Here is a 27,650-nt window from a genome sequence, read left to right on the forward strand (position 1 = left end):
CAGCACAATGCATAAATTACGTTGTTTTGAGAGTGCTGGGTTGTTGCATTCTAGTCGCCAATAGAGCGCGCACTGCCCTGGTGTAGACATAAGGCTCATGCTGGTGGCACCATTCACTTTTCTGTTTGCCTGTTCTACAACACAATGGGGGTCATTACAACATTGGCGGTAAAAGCCGCTTACCACCGTGCAGAAGACTGCCAACACACCGCCGCGACTGCGGAATTCTGCCACGGTCATTATGACCCACAGCCCGGAATCTGCCAAAATCCAGACACCCACACAAGTCCGCCACACCAAAGGTCAGTGATAAACTGGTGAAAACAAAACCGCCACGCCAACAGGAATACGCCCACACTATCACGACCCACAAATCCACGCAGCGGTCTTTCAACCGCGGTATTCCATTGGCGGTACACACTGCCGCGCTCAAAATACACACACATTTACAAAACACAGCCACATTGGACAAGTCAAAATACACACATCTGATACACATACACACACCACTCCCACACATCCAATACAATATAAAACACACACCCACATCACCCACAAACCCGTTTGACCAAAAATTGAGAACGAAGCACACAGAGAGACACTACAATCTACAAACAAGCATCCACAGGCACACAACACCATCACCCACATAACAATCACGCACCCCACACAACACACCAATAAATATCACCCCACATATCACAACACACTTTCCCCACACATCACCCACACCACCCCATGGCACAGCAAAGACACCCCAGGCTCTCTGAGGAGGAGCTCAGGGTCATGGTGGAGGAAATCATCCGGGTAGAGCCACAGCTATTCGGATCACAGGTGCATCACACCTCCATAGCTAGGAAGTTGGAGCTATGGTGAAGAATAGTGGACAGGGTCAACGCAGTGGGACAGCACCCAAGAAATCGGGATGACATCAGGAAGAGTTGGAACGATCTATGGGGGAAGGTGTGTTCCGTGGTATCCAGACACCACAAAGCGGTACAGAGGACTGGCGGCGGACCCTCACCTCCTCCCCCAAAACTAACAACATGGGAGGAGCAAGTCTTGGTGATTCTGCATCCTGAGGGCCTCAAAGGAGTAGCTGGAGGAATGGACTCTGGTAAGTCAAACCTTAACTACCTTATCCCCCACCCTACCTGCATGCTATCACATACCCCCACTCTCGCCCTCACCCCCATCACTCCAACTCCTCACACATGTCCCACTATCACAAACCACACATCTCAACACCAAGCCCTGCATGCAACACCAAAGCATGGACACCCATCACCAATGTATGGCCACGGCACATACCCTTACACCCCCCTAAACCATCATCACACAAGGTCCCACACAGGAATGTAAGCACTGGGGTACACGGTCAACCACCCATTGCACACCATGGTACACACAGATGCAATAATCATGCTTTTCCTCCCCTGCAGGACCCCTACCCAACGTCACCGGACAGGAGGGTCCAGACATGTCCACACCACCAACAGAAGAGGCCCACAGTGATGACAGCAGATCTGTCCAACTGGATCTAGATGACCAGCCCGGCCCATCTGGGACCTCGGGACAGTCGGTTCCCCTCACACAGTCACAGGCCACCACAGAACTTCCCCCCTCTGGAAACACCAGCACAGCACCCACCCAGCGGGCCCATAACTTTGTCCCCAGTACACGTCAATCAGCAGTGTGTCCACTACTACAGGGAACCCAGGCTAACCCACCACCCCAACAACAACAGGGACCTGGGGGCAGTGGTAGTGGGCACACCGTTCAAGGGACAGAGGCCCAGGAACACAGGGGAACTGGGAGGGCTGCTGTGCGACAGGGGGAGGACAGGCCCAGGGAACCCACTCTCCACGAGGCCCTCTCCAACATCATGGGAGCATACCATCATTCCCAGGAGACGATGGCAACGGTACTGGCAAAGTTTCAGGAGACCCAGCGCCTGCAGAAGGAACAGTATTTGAGCTTCAGGGAGGAACTTAGATCCATCAATTCCACCCCGGGCACCATCATAGGGGTGCTGAAGGAAGTCATCAACACCAGGAGGGACTCTGTGGCACAACAAGGGGCCCCTGACACTAGCCTGGACGATGAACTGCCCACCACCTCCGCAGGCGCTAGTGGACAGGAGGCACCACCACAGGACCACCACACCAGCACCCAACCCCCTCCAGAGGGAGAACAACCCCTCAAACGGTCCCTGAGATCCAGGACAAAGACAGAGAACGATGCCAAGACCCCCGCCAAGAAATGAGACCGCCCTGAATGTCATCCTTTTGTCCCACCATCTCACCCTATCCATCCTCAAACTGCCCCAGCTCTAGTTCCTATGCCCCTTTGGACAATGCACCTGTGAAACAAAAAGACTGGATTCTGCCATGGACATTCCTCCACCATCACCCCTCACCATTTTACAGCATTCTCCAATATTGAGCACTAAAATAAACACCCTTAAAGCACAAAACAATCTGGAGTCTGTCTGTGATTTCCAAATAGTGTATTAGCAATTACAGTGACAAAATGCTCTTTCAATTGTAATGTCAACATACCTATGTCACACAGCTCTAGTCCATGAGGAAGCACAGCAGATGTCACACAGTGGGACCCACATCTGTGAAATCGTAAGGGAAAGTGAAAACTCAGTGACCATACACTGGGTGAAAAGTACAGACAGTAGAGAGGAAGTAGTGTTAAATTACATGTAGTAGGCAGGTTTGTCTTCTTACCTGTGTCTCACTGGAAGTATTGCAGGATGACCGAGTTCCTGTTGTCGATGTCCTCTTCTTCTGCTTCCTCGTCTTCACTGTCCACAGGCTCCACAGCTGCCACAACACCTCCATCTTGACCATCCTCCTGCGGAAAAGTCACCTGTCATCGCAAAGCTAAGTTGTGAAGCATACAGCAGGCTACGATGAGCTGGTACACCTTCTTTGGTGAGTAGAATAGGGATCCACCTGTCATACAGAGGCACCGGAACCTGGCCTTCAGGAGGCCGAAGGTCCGCTCGATCACCCTCCTAGTTCGCCCATGGGCCTCATTGTAACGTTCCTCTGCCCTTGTCCTGGGATTCCTCACTGGGGTCAGTAGCCATGACAGGTTGGGGTAACCAGAGTCACCTGCAAATGGCGAGGGACAACTGTTAGACACACACTAACCTGTAGGGATATCCCCAGACCCAGACAACCATTCCCACTGTCTTGCTTCCAGGTGCTCACTTAATAGCCACACACGGTGCCTCTGGAGTTGACCATCACATAAGGGATGCTGCTATTCCGCAGGATGTAAGCGTCATGCACTGAGCCAGGGAATTTGGCATTGACATGAGAGATGTACTGGTCTGCCAAACACACCATCTGCACATTCATCGAATGATAACTCTTCTGGTTTCTGTACACCTGTTCACTCCTGCGGGGGGACCAAGGCCACATGTGCCCCATCAATGGCACCTATGATGTTGGGGATTTGTCCCAGGGCATAGAAGTCACCTTTCACTGTAGGCAAATCCTCCACCTGAGGGAAAACAATGTAGCTCTGCATGTGTTTCAGCAGGGCAGACAACACTCTGAACAACACGTTGGAAAACATAGGCTGGGACATCCCTGATGCTATGGCCACTGTTGTTTGAAAAGACCCACTTGCAAGGAAATGGAGTACTGACAGCAACTGCACTTGAGGGGGGATTCCTGTGGGATGGCGGATAGCTGACATCAGGTCTGGCTCCAACTGGGCACACAGTTCCAGGATTGTGCACGATCAAACCTGTAGGTGATGATTACATGTCTTTCCTCCATTGTCGACAGGTCCACCAGCGGTCTGTACAGCGGAGGATGCCGCCATCTCCTCACATGTCCCAGCGGACTGTGCCTATGAAGCACAACAGCGAGCACAGAGTCAACCAACTCAGAGGTAGGTACACACAGCTTACACAGAACACGATTCATAATCCGAAAGTAGCATGTATGAGTGTTGAGGCAAGGCCTAGGTATGTGTGACGCAGGTAAAAATAGAGCCATGTGGGCCCCTGAAATGGCGGCTGCCTGACCTGTAAAGTGGGAATAGAGATATGAGGTAACTGCGCTGGCGTTGTACACCGTCGCGGTAGGCGGTCGAAGACCGCAGCGCAATTCTGCATTGGTTAACATTGGACCGTATGGGTCCCAGGAGCGAATGACGATGTACGCCGGCGATGACAGTACGCACCGCCGCGGACGTGACCGCCATTTTCTATCTGTTCAATCACTCGATACCTGATCTTCGACAGGAGAGGACCTACACTGCAAGTGCTGCTGTGACCTCAGTCTGAAAGAGACAATGGCTTGTGCGTCTGGGGAAAGGGCCCCTGCCTTCACCACAGAGGAGTTGGAGAAACTCGTGAATGGGGTCCTCCCCCAGTAAACGCTACTCTACGGTCTTCCAGACAAACAGGTAAGTACACTGGAAGCATGCTGTATGGGCCATGCCTGTGTGGAGTGGGGTGGATGAAAGATAGGGGGGGAGAATGAGGCGTGCATGAAATGACGGTGAGTGCATGTGCCACATGGCAAGGGTAGGGATGGGGGCCAATGACTGTGACGGTGCAGTTGGTAATAACTTCTCTTTTTCTGCTGTACAATTCCTGTAAGTCAGCGCCCACCAGAAGAAGGATATTTGGCGTGCCATCGCCAAGGAAGTCTGGACCCTGGGGGTCTATCACAGACAGAGCACCCACTGCCGTAAGAGATGGGAGGACATGTGCCGCTGGAGCAAGAAGATGGCGGAGGCCCAGCTGGGGATGGCCTACCAACGTGGGAGGGGTGCCCGTCGCACCATGACCCCCCTGATGTTCAGGATCCTGGCGGTGGCATACCTGGATTCGGATGGGCGCTTGAGGGCATCACAGCAGCAACAAGGGGGTGAGTACACTCTCATTCTGCTGATTCAACGCGCACTGGAGGTGTCTGGGTGGGGGAGGTGGGCTGTGGGTTCCCCTAGGCCAGGGCGAGTGTGCTAATTAGGTCCCCTTTTTCAGGCAGGCCCTGTGGCACCTCACCCCACCTGGGTACAGTGCCAACTACACCTAGTCAGGCTCCTGTGACATCCATGTGTGCAGATGTCGGCCATAGCCTTGTAGTCCATGTCCCAGGGATTGCATAGTGGACCCCAAGTGCTCGGCAGAGTGTAGGGGGCTTCTGTGTCTGTCGTGTCCGCCAACGGTAGCGGTAATGCATGCATTCAACATGTCTTTCTTCTGTCGCCCCCCCCCCTTTTTGTGGTCTCCCTGTTTTTGTGTGCATTAGCATCATCAGGCGGAGGAGCAGTGGCACCGGAGCAGGAGGGAGCTGCATCCCACATGGCCCTGGAGGGCAACACTACGGAGTCTGATTTCACTAGTGGGATGGAGGGGAGCTCCGCGGCGGGGACAGGAGCTGACACCAGTGACACGGACTCGTCCTCTGATGGGAGCTCCCTTGTGGTGGCGGGCCCATCTGTGCCCCTCCCATGTACAGGGACAGCCGCCACCCCCCCTTCCGGCAATGCCCTCCCAGCAGCCCCTCAGCCTTTGCCCCGTGCCCGCTCACCCAGGAGGGTGGGCATCTCCTTCCCCCCCAGGCACCTTAGGCCCTGCCCCAGTCACCCCTGCTGCCCTCAGTGAGGAGGCCATAAACCTCCTCAGGTCCCTCACTGTTGGGCAGTCTACCATTTTGAATGCCATCCAGGGTGTAGAGAGGCAGTTGCAACAAACCAATGCATTACTGGAGGGCATACATTCTGGTAAGGCAGCCCATCAGCGAGCTTTTCAGACTCTGGCCTCAGCACTGATGGCAGCCATTGTCCCTGTCTCTAGCCTCCCCCCTTCAACTTCCTCCACCCAGACCCACACCCCTGTACCTCAGCCTACCCCAAACACACCATCAGACCAGCATGCACACACCCCAACACACAAAGGAAGCTCAGGCAAACATAAGGACCACACATCCCACAGGCACTCACGCAAACATCACACACATGCAGACATAGCAACATCCACTGCCTCCACTGTGTCCCCCTCCTCCTCATCTCCCTCCTCCCTCCCAGTCTCGTCTCCGCTCACACCTGCATGCACTACATCTACAGTCACTACTTCCATCACCAGCACACACACCACCACACCCCGCTCACGTGCAGTCACCACCCCCACTGCCATTCACACATCCCCTCTGTCCTCTCCCAGTGTGTCTGTTACGCAACCTCTCAAGATACACAAACGCAGGCACACACCCACCCAACAGCCATCCACCTCACGACAGCCTCCAGTGCATGCACCTTCACCCAAAGTCACCAAACGTACACCTCCCACAACCACAACCTCTTCCTCCACACCCAAACCCCCTCCAGCTACCCATCCCAGTGTTCCCAAAAAACCTTTCCTGTCCAACTTTGACCTCTTTCCCTTACCTCCCCGACCCCGTCAGTCTCTTAGGGCCCGACTCTCCAGGTCCCAACCTAGCACCTCAGCCACGACATCAGCGGGATCAGTGGTGCCAGTAGTCACCGGATTCTGGAGTGCACCAGGCAGCAGGGAAGCCAGTGTGGCAAGGACCCACAGCACGGACAGTACCCCACCTGTCAAGCATCAAAAGTTGGCCAGTGCCCGGCAGGAGAGGGGGAAGACACCAGCCACCAAAGCCGCTCCTAGGGGTACAGGTGGGAGTGTGGAGTCAGCTGCGACACCTTCCAAGGTTTTGAAGGGGCACAAGAAACCCGGCAAGTCTGGGAAGATCGGCAGGGCGGAGAAGACTGCCATCAGCCCCACTGCCTAGGAGGCGACCGCCATCAGCCCCCCTAACCAGGAGGCGACTGCCATCAGCCCCACTGCCCAGGAGGCAACCACCATCAGCCCCGCTGGCCCAGACAGGACCGCCAGCAGCTGAGTCGCTACCAAGGACACCGCCGCCACAAGCACCACTGAAAAGGACATCGCCACCACAAGCACCGCTGCAAAGGACACCGCTGCCACAATCACCACTGCCAAGGACACCGCCGCCACAAGCACAGCTGCAAACGACACCAGCGCAAAGGACACCGCTGCCACAAGCACCGCTGGCCCATGAGCACCAAGAGCACTGATGCTACTGAGTCCGCCACAAGCAGGATGAAGCACTCTGGGAACCAAGCCCCCTCCAGAACCAGTGGAGAAAGGCATCCACTACCTCTGACCTTGGCAGGATGAAGCATCCTGGGCACAAAGCCCCCTCCAGAACCAGTGGAGTATCACATCCACTACCTCAGTCCTTGGCAGGATGAAGCACTCTGGGCACAAAGTCCCCTCCAGAACCAGTGGAGACTGTTATCCACTTGAGAGACTGTGGCTTTGCACTCCCCAGGATAAGGCAGTGGGCAAACCACCCACTGTAGAGACTTGAGAGACTGTGGCTTTGCACTCCCCAGGATAAAGCACTGGGCAAACCACCCACTGTAGAGACTTGAGAGACTGTGGCTTTGCACTCCCCAGGATAAAGCAATGGGCAACCCACCCACTGTAGAGACTTGAGAGACTGTGGCTTTGCACTCCCCAGGATTGAACAGTGGGCAACCCACCCACTGTAGAGACTTGAGAGACTATGGCTTTGCACTCCCCAGCATTGAACAGTGGGCATGTGGCCCTCTCGTGGATTTGGCGTCATGCACTCAACTGGCTGAGGTGCCCCCCCTTTCCCTTCCCCTGAGGTGCCGGTTTTGGGGCTCCCTTATGCCCCTGCAGTGTTCTCTCCGTTATGGTCGGGGATCTTGTGTGGGCCTTGCCCATACCGTGTGGGCCCAGTGTTCCACGGACTTAATTGGAGCACTACCTGGACTACTATTCTTGGTGTATATTTTGTTAATGGTGTATATATATATATATATATATATATTTTTGCATACTTGCTTTAATATATTTCTATGGTTGCACTAATTTCCTTTTGTCTTTGCATTCTTCTGGGGAGCTTGGGGGGGTGTAACTATCATGTATAAATATGTATTAGTGTGTATGTTGTAGTGGGTGAGGGTGGAGGTAGGGGTATTGCGTGTGTGTGTCCCTGTTTTTTCCCTCCCCCTCCCCTGTGTCGTAGGTGCTGTACTCACCGTGGTCCTCGCCGCCGGCGTTCGTGCTCCTGGTAGAGGAGCAGGAAGACTATCGCAAGGAGAATTTGGAGTTCCAGCTCCATGGTGTCCTAGTTCCTTGTGGGGTGTGTAGTGGTGAGCGTTTTCCCTTCGGAATCCTGTTTCCGCCGTGTTTTTAGCCGCTGTGAATCCGCCCCGGAAAAGGTGGTGGATTGGTAGGTTGTGATAATGTGGGCGGTACTTTGTTCTCCGCCTGTCTGTTGGCGGTGACCGCCGCGCTGTTTGTTTGTACCACCGTGGCGGTCGGAGTGTTAAAGTTGCTGTCTTTGTTGGCGGTTTCTGCCACAGTAGTAATTGCTCATTTTTTACCGCCGGCCTGTTGGTGGTCTTACCGCCGCTTTAACACCGACCGCCAGGGTTGTAATGACCACCATAGCACATTGTTGCTTTGTGGGTTACCCTATTGTGACAGGTACCCATGCTATTGGCTGTATTGACCTGACATTCAAGAAGCATGGCAATTCTGAAAATGTGCAGGCCATTGGCACTTGGGAGGATGGGACATCTTGCCAGGAGGGCAGGCAAAACATTGTCTAGGCAAGATATGTCTTTGACCATTTTGAGACCTATTTGATTGTAATGCAGCCAGAACCAGGAGTTTGTTGCATATGTGACTGGAGTCATCATGTGGTCAGTGCTCTGTGAATGTGTCTGCTGCCAATATCATTTTGGTTATGCTTCTTGAGGCCTTGGGATACTTGTTTTGCACACTGGATAAGGTGTTCTTCCTGTCCTTAATGGTTTCATCTTGGGTCAGCAGCTCAAGATGGAGCGAGGTAGTCAGACACATATCTAAGTTGAGTATGATCTGTATCTTGGTCCCTCCCAGGTGAGTAAACTTCAACTGAGAGTTATCAGGCAAGGGGATTTGGACAAGTGACCACTGTCCTTCTACTTCCCAACACTTGACAATTGGTATCCTCCCTGGTAAGTAAACTTCATTTGAGAGTTCACAAACAGATGCATTGGAGCAAGTGCACACTGGGCCGGTGGTTGGGGTTAGAGAAACAGGGCCTTTTGGGCTTTGCAGTCAGGTCACCCCCTCTACGTCCCAACATTTGGCAATTGGTATCCTCCCAGTTGAGTAAACGTAATTTGAGAGTTCACTAAAAGATGCAGTAGGGCAAGTGAACACTGGTGTGGTGTTTGGAGTTACAATAACAGGCTCTCGTGGCAGTTGCAGTCATGTCACTGTCTCTACTAAGTTGTATGAAAGAACCAGGCATGGCAGAACCATGCATGGCTTAACAACGCAGTTGGAACAATGACTGCATCTTTATCAAGCCTGCCTGTAGCACGCATGCCTGCACAACGAATTTCATTGTCAAAGCATGCTTAGTAAAGGTATATTTGGCAAACCCATGAGTGGTTGTGTGATACAACCTCCCGACCCCCTTTCCCCCTTCCTAAACCATAAAACCTACCCTATCCTAAAAACAACCCCACCCTGTCATAAATCTACCCAAACCACTGCCCTTCCCTAAAACCTACCCTGCCCTGTCCTAAAAACTACCCCAGCCCCATCCCCACCATAAACCCTACCCTGTCCTAAAAACTACAACACCCCCACCCCTGCCCTGAACCGTAAAACCTACCCGCCCTGTCCTAAAAATTACCCAACTCCTCACGCCACCCTAAACCCTTAAAGCTACCCAGGCCTGTCCTAAAACCTACCCAATCCTGTCCTAAAAATAAACCCAAACCCCACCCCTGCCCTAAACCCTACTCTGTCCTGAACAATACTCCACCCAGTCCTAAAAACTACCCCAACCCCCATCCCCACCCTGAACCCTAAAAGCTACCCCACCCTGTCCTAAAACCTACCCCGCCCTGTCCCAAAAACTACCCTGACTCCCCGCCCTAAACTCTAAAACCTAACCTGTCCTAAAAACTAGCCCACCCTGTCCTAAAAACGACCTCCACCCTATACCCTAAATGCTACCCTGCCTTGTCCTAAAACCTAAAAACTACCCTGCCCCCACACTAAACCCTAAAAGCTACCCTGCCCTGTCCTAAAACCTACCCCACCCTGTCCTAAAACCTACCCCGACCCCCGCCCTGAACCCTAAAACTTAACCTGTCCTAAAAATGATCCCACTCTGTCATAAAAATGACCACGAGCCCCACCCTAAACCCTAAAACCTACCCCACCCTGTCCTAAAAACTACCCCGGCCCCCACCCCACCCTAAACCCTCAAACCTACCCCATCTTAAAAACTCCTCCACCCTGTCCTAAAAACGACCCCGACCCGCTGGCCCAGGCCTAAACTCTAAAGCCTACCCTGTCCTAAAAACGACCCCAACACCCTGCTCCCACCCTGAACTCCAAAAACCTACCCCACACTGTCATAACAACTACTATGACTCACCCACCCCCACCCTGAACTCTGAAACCTACCCCACCCTACCCTTAAAAATACCCCCACCCCCCCAGCCCCACTTACCTGGCTGCCAGAACCACAGAAATGCATGGTGCCTTAACCAAGCAATTGCGTGGTTCAGACACATGCGCGGTTCAGGACAAGGGTGGTAACGCTTGCATGCTTACAGCCTGTGTGGCTCTGACCACGCTGTAAAGGCTGTTTCCCTCTCTACTACACACACTATACAAATGTTTCTATCCCAGGTGAGTACACTTCAATTGAGAGTTAACAGACAAAGGTATTTGGACAAGTAAACACTGGGCTTGTGTTTGTAAGTGGACAGACAGAGTCTTCTGGTCTGAGGAGTCATGTCACTCCCTCTACTTCACACACTTGATAAATGTCACCCCCAGGTGAGTACACTTCATGTGTGAGTTCCCAGACACGTGTCTTTTGAGAAGAGGACACTGGACAGGTGGTTGGAATGACAGTGAGAGAGCCTCCGTGTACTACACACACTATACACATGATTTTCTCCCAGGTGAGTACACTTCAATTGAGAGTTAAATCACAGGGGGTTTTGGAGAAGAGAACCCTTTGAGTCAGAGAAACAAGTATTGCTGTGAGTTGCAGTCATGTCACTCTTTCTAGTACACACAATGTTTTCCCCCCAGTGAGTACACTTCAATTGAGAGTTAACTAACAGATGTATTTGGGTAAGTGAACACTGTGCTGGTGGTTTGAGATAGAGAATCAGGGCCTGCTGGGAGTTGCAGTCTTGTCACTCCCTCTACTTCCCAACACTTGACAAATAGTATCCTTACGGGAGAGTAAAGTTCATTTGTGAGTTTACAAAACATGGGTATTTGGAGAAGGTAACACGATGCTGATATTTGGAGTTACAGAAACAGGAGCTGTTGGGAGTTGCAGTCAAGTCACTCACTCTAGTACACATGCCATACAAATGTTATCCTCTCAGATAGGTACACTTCAATTGGGAGTTCACAGACAAGGGTGTCTGGTGAAGAGGACACTGGGCTAGCTGAGTGGAGTAACAGTAACAGTGCCTCCTGGCCTTAGCAGTCATGCCAGTCCCTGTACTACACACACTATTCATATGTTATCCTCCCAGGTGAGTACACTACAATTGGGAGTTATCAAACAAGGGTATTTGAACAAGCAACCACTGTGTTGATTTTTAGAGTTACAGAAACGGAGCCTGGTGTGAGTTGCAGTCATGTCACTCACTCTAGTATACACTGTACAAATATTACCCTCCCAGGGGAGTACAATTCAATTGAAGTTAACAACAAAGGTATTTGGAGAATGAAACTCTGTGCTGATGTTTGGAGTTATAGAAACTGTGTCTGCAGGGAGTTGCAGACTTGTCACTCACTCTAGTACACACACTATACAAATGTTATCCTCTGAAGTGAATAGGCTACAATTGGGAGTAAACAAACAAGAGTATTAGGTGAAGGAAACCCTGTGCTTGTGGTTTGAGTAACAGTAACAGTGCCTCCTGGGAGTTGTAGTCATGTCAGTCCCTCTACTGCACACACTTGACAAATGTTATCTTCCCAGGTGGGTATACTTCAATTGGGTGTTTCAAACAAGGGTATTTGGTGAAGGCAACACTGCTCCGGTATTTGGAGGTGTAGAACAGTGCCTGCTGGGAGTTGTAGTCATGTAACTCCATCTACCACACACACTACACACAAATGTAATTCCCCCAGGTGACTAAACTTCAAATGCGAGCTCCATACAGGGTTCTTTGGACTGGTGGACACTGGGCTGGTGTGTGCAGTGACACTAAAAGTGGTGAAAGGTGAGTTGTTAGCTTGCATGACATACCATTTCGGTGATATTTTTATTGTTTGACTTACTGGTCTCTACTTCCCGCAGGTATTCTTGTCAAGCCCTCAGGATGTAGGTTGGTCACAACCTTCTCCTCCTATCAGGGAAAGAGATGTAATGAGGCACTGTGATGGCCACCACCAGTCTTCTTGGCCTGCAGCTGGTGCCTGAAAGCCAGGTACTAGACCTTGACCCATAGGTCATTCCACCTCTTCCTGATGTCCTCTTATGTGCGTAGGGTGGTGCCTACAGCATTCACTCTGTCAATGATCCTGTACCACATTTCCATTTTCCTACTGAGATGTATATGCTGGACTTGTGCTCCCTACAACTGTGGCTCTACTCTTATGATTTTATCCACCATGACTCCTAACTCATTGTCTAAGAAACGTGGATTTTTTAAACATGCCATGGTGGACAAAAATATGGTTGATAGTGACTTACTAAAGAGGGGAAGTTCAAAAGGGTTTGACTGTACAAAAGTGTGTGCAGGGTGTTGTATGGGATGGTGAAAAAAATGGTGTCTACTATCTTTGCAGTGTGGGAAAAAGTTGCCCAGTCTTGCTGGGTCTTGCTGTGAAAATGCAGATGATTGTGGTGTGTAAAGGGGTGTGTTTTATAGTGTCCTTTGCAGGTGTGTCCAGTATGGCAATGTGTGTCAGCTGTGTTGTTTTCAAATCCATCCAATGTGCTGTTGTGTATTACTTTAGTGACTGCGAACCGGCTGTGGTTTGGACCGCCATTGGATGACCGCTATGGGTGCCTGCTGCTGTGACTTTGGGCTTGTAATATGGTCAGTGGTTGTTCATGGTGCTGTCAGGGCTGGAGGTCAGACTGCATATTTCTGTGCCTCCATGCCGCTTTTGGTCTGCTTTTTTTGTCTGGCAGTCGGTGGTCCTGCATGTATGACTCGTAATAGGGTGTTATGTAAGACCGATGGTCTGGCAGTCAGACCGCCAAACTTGTAATGAGGCTCAAAGTGTCTGGCTCCCACCAGCAACCAGGAAGAGTGATTTCCAAGAAGCTGGGAGGGCCCATGGGGCTTTGGGGATCCCTTTGTGGCCCCAAACATATTTGAAAGATGTGGGTGTGCTTCAAGGGCAGGGCACCTGCAGGGGTTTGAAACTACCAGTGTGTTGGGCATCAAAACCCATGCCTCACACAGTTAGAATGCTGCATGGGGTAGGGTTCCCAGTGGGGACTGGTTGCCAGAGGTGGGTAGATGTCAGCAGGGAGTTGGGTGCCACAGGGGAGGGGTAGGGCACACAGCACATGGTGCAGTGAGTAAATTTAATTCATGCCTTCACCATGCAGTTTTTTCTTCAATAAGATGGCTCCTAAAGTTTCATTTATACCTTTAATTTAATTATGTTATGTAAGTTGTTGGGGCAATGGGTGGCGGCAAGTGGCATATGTTATGCTCCAGTGTCCGGTGCCCCGGACTTTGAATTATACTACTTGGCAGCCCAATTGCTGTGGCTTGCCAGATGGCTGATAAGTAGGCATCATCGGGACAGGCCCATGGACGGGTTTCTAGCAACACAACAAGCATTGCTTGGGCTCGTCCTCAGAATTGATACCCCTACCAGAGTGCACCTATAAGCCTTTAAGACCATGCAGAAATGTTGGAGGGCAGTTATGAAAAAATCAGATATGCAACTGCCATATTCCCTGGAGCTTCCCCTTTCTGTCTTATCATTGCTGAGGGAGGAAATTAATTGACACAGCTTGGAGATGTGGACTGCAGCAGGCATAACTAAACCGGGTGATTTATTATGGGATGAGGTTCTGACCCCATTGAGATGTTCAGCGAGGAATTTAGACTGCCGGGAGGACAATTTTTGAACCACAGGGTAGCACTTGCAATCATACGCAGACACTGAAGAATGGGAGACGCGGAACAGTAAACCCAAGCATGCTGCTCCTATGTTCTACAAGTAGCAGGGACATTCAAAACGATTACTTGTCTCTACCGACATTTACAAATGGAGACACTCCGGCCAATAGATGGGGTAAGGGCCAAGTGGGAGACAAACCTGGGAACCCCTATTTCAGAGACAGATTGGGAGGGCATATTGGAGAGAATCCCCAGAGTCACGAGAAATGCTAGATTTGGACTCATTGGTGTTTATATCCTACATAGAGCATATTTACGTCCAGAAAAGATTAATAGATATTTCAACACTCAAGAAGTGGCATATTATCGCTGCAGAGAGGTGGATGCACCCTCTATACTTATGATGTGGACATGCCCAGCTTTAACTCCTTAGAGGACACAGGTTGTCAAGCACCTTAGAGAGATTATCGAAAAAACTATTCCAACTACATCCACCCGTTGCTTATTGCACTGGTACCCACATACTACTAAGAATAAAATCACCAGCAGATTTCAGGATCTGGGCTTATTATTATCGAGAGGGAAATCACTAGGAATTGGAAAAAACTCCAAAGGCCCTCATCTACAGTCCTGGGAAAAGGAATTTGAGGGATGTGCAGATTGTGAGGGGACCTTGCTGCGTAGAGAGACATACAAGAGGATCAGAACAATGGAAAGTGTGCAGGCTTGGGACCTGCTGGTCATATCCATGAAAAAACACCATGGGGGTCTAGAGAGAGACGGAACTGCTACGGGCAAAGTTGTAGGGAAGATTTTAGAAAATAATAGTGAAGCAACAGTTATACAATTCACCCACTACAGTACAAAGGAACATATTATTAGAACTGCCCCACCACACCAGCGTAGGGGTGGAAGTTAAACCACAAATGAAGACAAATGAAGATGGAACAGAATAAAGTGACATGTGCAATTACTGCAAATGTATATGCATAAAGTCAAAATCTGGCAAGGTAATTGGAATATGTGATTTAAGACTGCATTGTTAAATACAAGGGGGGAGTTAATGATTGTTTGATTGATGTTATTTAAAAAGCTAATAAAATGTGTTTTAAAAAACAGAAGTTTTCATGAGTGCTGTAATATCTGGTTTAATAAGCAGTGCATTGCACGGGCGTGAGTTATAGTTACCTTAGGGAGAGAGTTATAGTTACTTGAAATAACTATAACTACAACTGCAGAATTTCTATGGTTTTGTACGAGTAAATTCAGAACCTAAGTATAACTTTGTTATAACCTTTGTTTTTTCAATGAATATATATATATATATATATATATATATATATGCATTTACATATATAGACACATTCATACACACACGTATATATATATATATATATATATATATATATATATATATGTATATAAACACACAGGTTCCGACATCTCCCAGCCCCATCCACCATAGTCACGGATGAATGCTGGCAGCCACTGAAATACATTAAGTAAGGTGCCCCATATTGCAAGCACCAATACAGTCGTACTCCAAAGCTTGATAACTACAGAAAAAGTTTAATGGCAACACGTTTCAATCTTAAAAAGATCTTCTTCACAGCCTGTACAAAACTAGAGTGCACCACCACATCTAAAAACAATTTAGCAATTGGTAACATATTTTCTTGCTTGTTTGTTTTACATATGTCACATCAAGGGTTTTTCGTTTATTTTTTGTTTTTTTTATTTTACTTCATTGTATTATTTATACATTTCTGTATTGTGTTCCACATTGTATAAATATTTGTTTGCACAGTGGTTTCAATCACTACAATACATTGGTACTTTTTGAATATATTTTCTCAGCCCTAAAAGAGTACTGAATTGCCATTTGGTCTGGGCTTTGTGCAGTTATGAATTATGAGCATTGGGAATCAGGGATCAGGTATATATAGTGGAGATGGATTCCATATATATACACATATATATCACCTAGTGGCCGTCACCACTAGGTATTTATAGTTAGGACCTAGTTTCAATAGAAAAAGTCTATATCTTTGGTGCCCCTTGATGAATCTTCACAACATTTTCAAAAAAATGTGATACTTACTTCAGCTGCTGCCTGGACGTTTTGGGGTGATCCGTCAAGTGTGGGCCGATAAAAAGGTTTTTCTTCATGCATTTTTCCATAGTAATTAGGAAAAGGAATGGTGGCTGAACCACTGGACAGATTTACACCAAATTTGGTAGAAAGCTAGGTCCTAGTTTAGAAAGAGACCTTTTTGTGACTTGATGTGAATCCATTCAGTGGGTTTCTAGTTATGAAGTGGAAAACAAATTTGCTTATATCGGGACGCTGATCTAATGTGACTCCTGCGCGGAGTGTTGCGGCTCCACAGACAGAAGCAGTACTGGGATTGGATGGCCGCAACCTGTGCAGAAAGTTGTGCCTGCCATCTTGTGAACCGGGGCATGGTCCCAGGGGATGAAAATAGGGGCTCAAAAGGATAGAAGGGGTCAGGGCAGAGGTACTCTGACACTATGGGGGCATTTAATTGGTGACTGAGGGACCCCTTATCAGGTCAAAAAAATTGAAAAACTTTTTTTTACCACAAACGTGGAGTCTCGACTCCGTCACAGTGCTCAGCATGGCTCCCCGTGTAATGTTGCGGCAGAGTCACAAGCCCTGCTCATAAAAAAGTTTAAAAAATATACATTCACACATTCACTCACACACTCATGCACACACATTTTTAACCCACTGAGACACTAACACACCTACTCATAGACACACACAGACACTCATACACCCACTCCAAGACCCATTCACACACTCATGTACCCACTCACACACCCACTCACACACTCATGCACCCACTCGTAGACAGACTGACACTCATAGGCCCACTCAAAGACCCACTTTGAGATTCACAAACCCACTCACAGACCCATTCAGACACTCATGCACCCACTCACAGACCCACTTACACACTCATTCACCCACCCAATCAAACACCCACTCAGAGACTCAAGTACCACTCACAGACTCACTCAAAGACTCACGCACCAACTCACAAACCCGATCAGAGATTCATGCATCACTCACAGACCCAGAGACTCACTCATCCAATCACAGACCCACTCACATGCTCACACACCCACTCACTGACCCACTGAAAGACTCAAGTACCTACTCACACGTCCACTCAGACACTCATGCACCCACTCACAAACTCACTCAGACTCACACACTCACTCACAGACCCACATAGACACTCATGCAGCCACTCACAGACCCACTCAGACATAGATGCACCCACTCAGCCTCTCACACATACACTCATGGACCCACACAGACACTCACATACCCACTCACAGAGACACTCTCACACCCACTGTCACACCCAGAAACTCCCTCTTACGCCTCCTCTCACACCCAGACAGACACTCTTACACCCACTCTGACACTCAGAGACACCCTCTCACACCTATTCTCACACCCAGAGAGACAGACTCTGTGGCCAACACCCAGTGCACATGTTCAAGGGCTGTGCACACTGAGGGGGTTTTGGTGGTTGGCCGCAGGAACTGGTCCTACATGACGTGGGGTTTGGTGGTTTTAGGTCATTGGTCACAGGCCAACTCCCACTGCACACAGCCAAAGGCAATGTGAGACAGCGGTTGGGTTAATGTTTAGTAATGAAAATTTCTTTACATTAAAAAAGACAGAGAAATTCACTGAAAAAATAAAGGCTACAGGGACTTTAGAGTTAGGAAACAGAATTTAAAAAAAACATAGAAACTCAATTAAAAAATTATGGGGCACATTTTAGAGCCCCTAGCGCCTCCTTGCACCACATTACCATCATTTGTTTTATGCTAATGTGGCCCAACGAGGCCAAAATCACTGCACCAAATTTACAGAATGGAACAATGCATGCATTGCGCCACTTTGTATCCCTTTGTGCTCATTATGCCTGCTTGAGGCATAATGTATGCAAAGGGGGCATTCCCCTTTTGGGCTGGCTGAAAAAATGGTGAAAAGAAATCTAAGAGATTTCTTTGTGTCATTTATTTTGGCACTTTTAATGCCTGCTCAGAGCAGGCGTTAAAAGGAGGCACACCAATGTTTACAATAGGCCTCAATGGGCCTTAAGGGTTAGCATCAACATTTTGTTACGCTAATCCTGCAAAGCACTGAACTCACATCAAAAATGTTGGCCCTAGTTCCCTAACTACTGCGATGGTGCACTGTATATGAAATATGGTGCACACATGGTGGGATTGGGGGAGCTCTAAGGGGCGCTAGAAAATGGTGCTGCACTTTTCATAAATCTGTCCCCGAAAGGTTACAGGGATGTTACAGATAGGTTCTGAATTTACTCACACAAAACCAGAGAAATTCAGCAGTTGCAGTTAGAGTTATTTCAAGTATCTATGATAGTCTCTGCCAGCCTCCTAATGAAGCCCTAAGTTTTGAAATAAAAAGAATATTGAAAATTAACAGGAAAACAGAGCCATTTGTGACGTTATCATTTGTAACTTCTCGTCACATGGCTGATTTATTAAAGCAATATACCATTACAAATGCTAGACTATTCTGGTTGTGGGTTATTCAAGAACTTGAGTTACCTAGAGCCAATAACTGAGCTGCTCCTTGCAATTTTTTTCATTGTGTACCTAGTATAGGACACCTCATATGGTAAAAAATAAAGAGTAAAGAAAAATGGTACCATGGAACCTTATGAATTTTGGAAATGGGCACAAGGTATGGAGTTTAAAGGCAGTGGTTATTTGCACTTTTCCAAATTTGTGAGCATGTGAATTAGAGGGCATTTCTCCAAATTTCTATTTTATTATACATTTGCTTGCATTTGGAAGGCACGAATGCAGAGAAATACAATTGGTAATTGCACGTATGTTACTATTCTTTGTTCCCCTGAGTCTCCCCAAAAAATGGCACCACTCTTGTGTTGGAAGGAATAGTACTCATGACAGGAAAGGCCCCAAAATGCCAACATGGACACATCAAATGTTTCCACTGAAAACTGACCATTTTTCCCAATGTGGACTTTAGGCCCCAGCTCAGCCTGCTCCTATGGATACCTAGCAAACCTGTACATTTTTTAAAACTAGACACCTACGGGAATCCAGGATGGGGTGACTTGTGGCACTCTCATCAGGGTATTTTATCAAGAATTCCTTGAGAACCTCAAACTGTGACTAAAAAAACAAATTTTCCTCACGTTTCATTGATGGAAAGTTCTGGAATCTGTGGGGATACACAAAGCTCCTTACACCCAGTATTTCCCTAAGTCTTCTGATAAAAATGGTACAACACTTGTGTGAGTAGGCCTATTGCCAGTGACAAGAAATGGCCTAAAACGCAACATGGATACATGACATTTTTATACTCAAATGTGACCTTTTTTTGCAATGTGCCAAGCTGTAGTTTTTGGGTCCTAGCTTAGCTAGCACGTAGGAAAACCTAGCAAACCTGTACATTTCTGAAAATTAGACACCTAGGGAAATCCAGGATGGTTTGACTTGCTTGGATCCCATGAGGTTTTATTTACCCACAATGCCCTGCAAGCCTCAAGTTGCCTGAACTCCTGCATTTTTCTTACATTGCTGTGATGGAAACTTTCAGAATCTGCAGGACCCACAGAATTCCTACTACACAGCATTGCCCCACCCATGCCGATAAAAACACTGCTCGACTTGTGTGGCTGGGCTTAGTGCCCATGACAGGAACAGATCACACCTAGGACAATGGGAGCCCTTGTTTTGGAACTCCTATTGACCTCGGTTGGCCTGTTCCTGTCCCTGGCACAGTGTTTTTATTGGCACAAGTGGGACAGTGTTAGGTGGTAGGAACTTTGTGGTTTCCTGCAGGTTCTGGAAGTTTCCATCGCATAAACATAGGGGAGATTCATGATTTCAGGCAAAGTTTGAGGTTTGCAGGGCATTGTGGGTATGAAAACCTCATGGGATTCTTACAAGGCACCCTATCCTGGAATCCCTAGGTAGCATACTTTTTTAAATGTCTGTTGTTGGTAGGTTTCCATCTGTGGCAGCCGATAATGGCCCCAAATCTCTCCATGTAGCACTTTATGGCCTTTTGTGTCAAGTTCTCTTGGCCTATCCACACAATTGAGGTACCATTTTTATCAGGACACTTGGGCAAAGCTGTGTGGGATGAAATGTGTGGTTTCCTACAGATTGCAGAAGGTTTTCCTCACAGAAATGTAAGGAGAATGTGTTTTTTAGTCAACATTGAGTTTTACAAAGCATGGTAGGTAAATAAATAGTCTGGAATGCATACATAGCATACCACCCTGCATCCGCCTAGATGTCTAGTTTTCAGAACTGTCTGGGTCTAGTAGGTTTTTCCAGGTGGCAGCCTACCCAAACCCAAAAAATGCAGCTGTACAGCATTGCAATCAGGGTGATACTATGAGTTAGCCAATCTATCCTGGCCCATTTAAAAAAACAACACCCAGAAAAATCAAATATCCTTGTGCTTGCCATTGGGATGGAATGCTTTAGTCCGCAGGGGAACAGAAGGACTGTTGAGGTATTAAGGGTGAGGCCTGATGTTAGGCTGGAAAAGACCCACTCCATTATTTTTTTTAATATGTATATTGCTGCCACACAGCAGGATTTCTCCTCCCCGAAAGGGACAGATCAGGGACAGGGACAGATCAGGGACAGGGGGACAGAAAGACTCTTGCCCCATTTACATGAGGTGGGCGTGGCCCCACCCCCATGTTTAAAAAAAACAAATCCCTGACTTCTAGTTAGCTATCAAGGGTAATTGCCCCATTTGCCCCCATGAAAGCAAAAAGGCTGCCCAATTTTAGGGGGTGTGGGGGCATGGCCACACCCATGCTGGGCAGCCACCACCCTACAATTCTAAAAAAAAAAGTAATGCCTGGTGTCTAGTCGTCTCTCTGCCCCGACAGGGTGGCTGATGGGGTAATTGTCTTCATCTGCCCCACAGAGGAGAAAGAATTACTGTAGGTTCATCTATGGTGGGGGAGTCCAAGCCCTTGCCTGAGGGGCTGCTTCCCTAGGTCACTGGGGCCTAGTGGGTGTACCGCTGCTTGGGGAGCACCCTCCTGCAGTAATCCCCAAGCAAGGATCCATTGGGAAATGGTATCATTGGAAAGGGGAGATTCTTCCCTTTCTAATGATACCTCTCCTGTCTGTATCGGTGTTGGGGGGCTGAGATAGTCCCCTGAGCACTGATGCAGTGAAAGTGAAATGAGCTCATTTCAGTTTTGTTTTCATTGTAATGGTGTCAGCGTGCCAAACGCACTGATCATTATTTCTGTGAAAATAGAAGAGCCTTGGGTGCTGTGGAAGCTCTTCCCTAGCTTATGAGACTGATTTCAGCAAACGGAAATCCCTCTGATGCCCACACCAGAAGGATTTCCATTCTCTGGTGCCAGGATGGCAGGGAGCTGTTCTCAGGACACAAGACTTGTGCAGAGGACAGCATGGAGCCATCCTCCACACACAAGGGGTTAAGCTAGGAACAGAGAAGTACAAGGAAGAGAATAATTTTTACTTCTTTGTGGACTGAGACCAAGTAAGCAGATGCTGGAAACACCCTTTTTGAAGCCCACCAGGAAGCATGCCAGAGCCACCTGTTCTTATTAGCTTGTTGGGACACCAAAGCTACCGAGTTCAGTGATAGGCAACAGACTTCTTCATAAAACAATCTCGTTTACATAGTTACTCTAAGGTGGGTAGGTAACAGGCCATAGTAAATACTCGTAGAGGCACTTTTGGTGTTAAGATAGCTTAGTTAGAGGCAGGAAGGGAGGATTTGAAAACAGAGACTGAATTAATTTCTACATGCAGAGAACTTTTCAAAATATAGTTACAATATTCCAATTATTTTTAATATTTTGTTTATTAATTGGTTTGTTGCCACTATTTTCTTCATCTTTAAATCTATGACTGTGTACATTCTATTTTCTAGGATAGCATGTTGATTTTAGTAAAATCATAAAACAAATTATATTCCTATAATGTATTCTTGAGTGTGTCTATTCTTGAAGCTCATTAATATGATAACTATGTGAGTCTCACAGGAGTGATTGTTTCCCAGAATGCACCATCCTCAAATACTGCTCAGATGTTCCCTGGGATTCAAATCACCAGGTTACCATGTTTCCAGTTGGTAAGTTGGCATTGACCCTGCACAGTAGTCAGAGAGCCTGGAAAAACCAGTATTGGGCACTATTTTGCTTAGAGAATCAAAATGCGTATTATTACTGGATGCAAGTGGAAAGTACAGGTTCTCTGAATTAGTTACAAATTCCAAGAATCTGAAGGTCTTTGGAACTGTTTAATTTATGTGGAAAACACCTCCACCTATATCCACTAGCTCTGCACTGGAGAGAAGTTCTGACTTATCAAGATATCACCTCAGTACACGATTTGCAGTGAAAATTCTTTTGGAATTGTAGCTGTTTCAGATTTTGGTCTACATGGTAGCAGGTGGGAAAGGGCAGAATGTGGGCCACCATTATCTTCCGAGCTGTACCAGAGTTAGAGATACACCTTAGAAATTATGGTGGCTTCTTGGACGCTTGGGTACAATATACTTTCGTTCTTTTAAATTTGGATTTTGGAACGATATTTTCTGTACAATAGTGTCAAAAGAAGTACTCACTTTTTGAGCCAATCATGTTTTTGACAGAGTGGGAATAATTTAGAAGAAAATAAAATGTTTTGCATGTTTTGTCCATGTGGGTGTTTCTAATGTAGCTTGAAATATGTTTGTAAGGTTTGTGTGCATCAACAGTTGCAGACTTAGGGGCATTTATAAGAGCCCCTAGGGCCATCTAAGTGCCACCATGCCATCATTTGTTTTATGCTGAAGTGGCGCAAAAGTGGATTTTTCCATGTGCCATATTTACAAAGTATGCAAAGCATGCATTGCACCACTTTGTAAACCCTTGCGCCACATTATGCCTGCGCCAGGCATAAGGTATGCCGGGGGTGTTCCGGTGCTAGGAGGCCTGCAAAAATGGCACCATGAAATTTAACAGATTTCACTGGCCATCTTTGGCCTCATTTTTAATGCCGGCTCAGAGCAGGCGTTAAAATGACACTCCCATAACAACCTATGGGCCTCCTTGCACTTTCCTAAACTAACGTCACATTTGTTTATACTAGCTTAGCAAGGCACCACAATAGCATCAAAAATGTTGATGCTATTATGCTAATGGTGCGCTGTATCATAAATACAGTGCAACCATGGTGTTGTTATGTGCCAGTAGGGGGGCACAGAAAAAGTGCGGCAACAGTTCTGATGCACCACTTTTTCTTTAAATATGGGCCCTAGGGTCTTATTGTGGGTTTGCCAGACAGGGCACTCTGTCAAAACAAGATGATTGCCTGTCTGCCGTATTTAGAGTGTCTAGTAGTGGCATGCTGTTGTAGCATAGCAGACAGGACATCTGCACATTTTGGACAAAATACCCAGTCGTTCAAACACGAAATAGGGCCATTAGCACAATTAGCCTGTTTTGTACCAAATGGGTAAAGTGCTTAAACCAACTTTTCACACACTTGTTTAGGGCTTGAGAGTAGCTTAATGGACTGGGGCGACGTAGGTTGGCAAAATCTGGTCAAGTCGTGCCAACTCTGTGCATATTGCGTACCTATGGTTGTTGCATAACCAGAAACAGGATGGCGTTCTATAATATAGCTCCTTGGAAGCCTCTAGAGGTGACTAATATTCTGAAATCTGGTAAAAACAGAGGAACTATAAATGGAGATTTTCCACATTTGTTCACTCCATTTCATACTGGGGCATTTCTTCGAAGCAAGTAAAATTAATGGAGTGATTGTCATAAATAACCAAAACCAAGTTGCTTGCTATATCTACGCTGCCTATGTGTCCTGATTACATTTATTGTGAGTGTGTGCTAATTATTTGGGTGGGACAATATTAGTGAATTTGACCAGGTTGCTTGATTCAGATTCCTTCACAGGTTTCTCAGATGGTGTTTGAAATACGTTTTTAACATGATTAAAATCAAACAACTCGCATCCATTAGCCTTTAGCAAGGCGTTATCCATGGGAATCATCCTGAACAATTAGGACTAAACCACTACTTGCCTGAACCACTAATCAAGACCTATGAAGCAAATATTGTAAATAAGACATAAAGCACAAACCCATTTACTGGGAAAAAGGTCATCACAAAACATACGCAAGACCTCTACGTTTTTCTAAGTCGATGAATTAACAAAACTTTCGACCAATATTTTATCCGCTAGACAAAGGTGAGAAACAGACTGAAACGGAAAAATGAGGTTGCGAGTAATTAACAGATTCTTTTATGAACCTTGAAACAGAGAAACGAAATAATAAGAATTGCCATTGTTTTGAAATTCTGAGTACTCTATAATTAAAGCAGCTGCTAAGAAAGATTCAGAGTTAAGGCAGATTAGAATGTATTCCACAACATGGAGACAGCCCTGACAAAGAAACATTATTCTTAGATTTACAATTAATTACCCTTATGTCTATACCAGGCATCTAATTTGCATATCTTAAAGGTACTGTAAATTCCCAGGCACTCCCTTGTTATTTAGGATAATTTATCTCTGGAAAAGTTTCTACAGTTATCTTAGATATAAATTTGTGAGGTTAATAAATCCGGTTTTGCTTTGCTCCAAAATGTACTTTTTTCACCATTTGTGTATTTTTCATTAGTTTGCTCCTTGTTCTTCTGCCCTCTCATTTATAATCCCCTGAAGAGAGAGCACAGAGAGGAGACTACAGAGAAGATGAAGTGAGTCGTCACATTCTCAGATGTTATCATTTTCCCAGAACGAACTGGTACTGTGTGTCTGGCGTGTTCTATACATCTTTCTAGTGCCAACCTCATTAAATAAATACATCACGATATATAGGTCTATAGAAGTACATTTTTTGCAATTATTGTTTTCTTTCCTTTGTATGTCTGCTTCCGCCATCCCGCGATTATTTAGAAAATGACTGGTTTCTGCCCTGAGATAGAATTTGACCTCTTTTAATACACTGCTTTACATTTGACAGAGGGTTGTGATTTATTGTGCCTATGAACGTTATAGTTTTCAAAGATGGCTCCAGGTCTACTTAATGCATCCTTATCACAGTACAATGTGAAGTATTCTCTATGACTATGCAAAACAAGTTTATATGTATTGTGTTTACCAAAACTGCACTCCCAAGCAACCATACCTGTCTCTTACAACATATAGGGGCATATTTATGAAAGGGGAGCACCACTTTTCTTGCTCCCCTTAGCGTCCCATAATGCCACCATGGTAGTGCCGTATTTATAATACCCCCCCAAATGCCACCATGGCGGTAGTTAGGGAGACTAGCGTCATTATTTTTTATGCTAGTCTGGCACTTTGCAGGACTAGCGTCAAAAATGATGACGCTAATCCTGCAAAGCACCCAGAGGCCCATTATAATCAATGGGAGCCTCTCTTTAACGCCTGCACTTAGCAGGCATTAAAAAATGCTGATAAAAATGCCGCAAGGGAATCTCATAGATTCCTTTGCGCCATTTTTTCAGCCCCCCTAGCGCCGGAATGCCCCCCTTTGCATACAGTATGCCTGGCACAGGCATAATGTGGTGCAAGGAGTTACAAAGTGCATTGCGCCACTTTGTAAATATGACTTTGCATTTTTCCCTTTCCGCCACATTAGCGTAAAAAAGTAACGCTAATATGGCTTTGGAATGGCTCAAGTGCTCCATAAATCTGGCCAGTACTTGTTAATGCCGGTTCAGTTACTGCTGAATGTAAAATTGCATAGAAATGTACGGCAATCGTGTTATGGTGTAAACTAAAGTCAAAATATTATTCTACTTGCTAAAGATCTAGAGCATTCCTCCATGATGGTAAATATCAAATATGGACTTTTCACAGAAATGACAGAGTGTATGGATTATTTTAATGTACTATATTAAACCCTCAAGATATATGTTGTGTACAGTTGATAGAATTCTACTTCAAATGATCCAATTTTATAATCCATTTTATTCTCTTGCAGAATCACAGAATCATTGGCTATGTATTAATAGTGTAACTCCTAACACCACTGAATTTCACAGATTTGAGACTTGGGTGCGAAGTGCAGCAGAAATCACTGTTTTAAAAGCTGGTGACTCCTTTATGTCCTCTGAAAATGACAGTATTTCCAATTATGTATTAATAGTGTAACTCCTAACACCACTGAATTTCACAGATTTGAGACCTGGTGCGAAGTGCAGCAGAAATCACTGTTTTAAACGCTGGTGGCACATTTATGTCCTCTGGAAATGACGGTATCTCCAATTATGTTCGAATACACCACTTCAAATGGACATTTTTTGTGGTTCTCTTAAGCAGTTTTTGATGGTGTTGTATGAATGTAGTGACGGTATTGGCAGGATCACTTTATCAAATTTGAATGAGTGGTTTCGAAAGTTAGTAAAATCTGTTTAGGATGTTCAATTTGTTACGCAAAATGTACTTTTTTGAAATATGACTGGCGAAAGATGGTGGCAATATTCGCCACTGTACAATTTACCACTGGCTAATTCATACATCGCTGCCAGCTCTTACTATTCAACAAATTCCTTTATGGCAGGCTAAAATCGATTTATGTTTTCTGACCCATATCTATCAATGTACTGTCTTTTCCTCTTTTTCTGAAACACACTACCAGAAGTGTGTTCTGAATTGCAGTATACAATGATAAGTTGCAGATGGAGGTAAAGTAGGATGACTTGAGAGAATATGTAGTTAGTGACAAACTTGAGACATTAGGTTACTGTGCAATTGTTGATGTCAATTCTGCTCAATTATTGAATTATAGCTCTACTTCCATTACAATGTTGATATGAGACATTATATAAAATGTCATCTCATAGACTGTAGATTCTCCAACTTTGTGATAAGAGAATATGGATCTGATTAAAGACACAGAGGTTAGCATTGCGCGTTGGTCGTTTATTGCTACTCCAATGCAGCACTTCATAGAAAACAATAACCATACTCAAAAATCTAGAATTAGAATGCTTCTACAGTTTACATGAAGCTCAACACATCAGCCATCTTTCTCTTTTAAGCTGCTCTGTCACAAAAGACTCCTAAACCTTGGAGAACTACAGAACCTAAGAACTCCCATGTTTCTTCTGATTCAAATCTCCTATCTTTTATTAAATATTTGAAATGTAACAAAATGATATGTTAATCTGATCCAGACTAAATTTAATAAACAAATGGCTTAGTAACTAACTGTACTTTAAACACATTTTTTAATATGTCCACTCCCTCCTTTCAACAATTCTCACTTGGAAAGGGAGAGAGGAATATTGCTAGCCTCCCTATCTTAATGAAATCCAGATTCTCTCATCACAAACTTGGAGAATCTATTTCATGTCAAGACTGGAGGCTAGCATTAT

This window comes from Pleurodeles waltl, chromosome 12 (assembly GCF_031143425.1).
Source record: "Pleurodeles waltl isolate 20211129_DDA chromosome 12, aPleWal1.hap1.20221129, whole genome shotgun sequence".
In the NCBI taxonomy this organism is placed as follows: Eukaryota; Metazoa; Chordata; class Amphibia; order Caudata; family Salamandridae; genus Pleurodeles; species Pleurodeles waltl.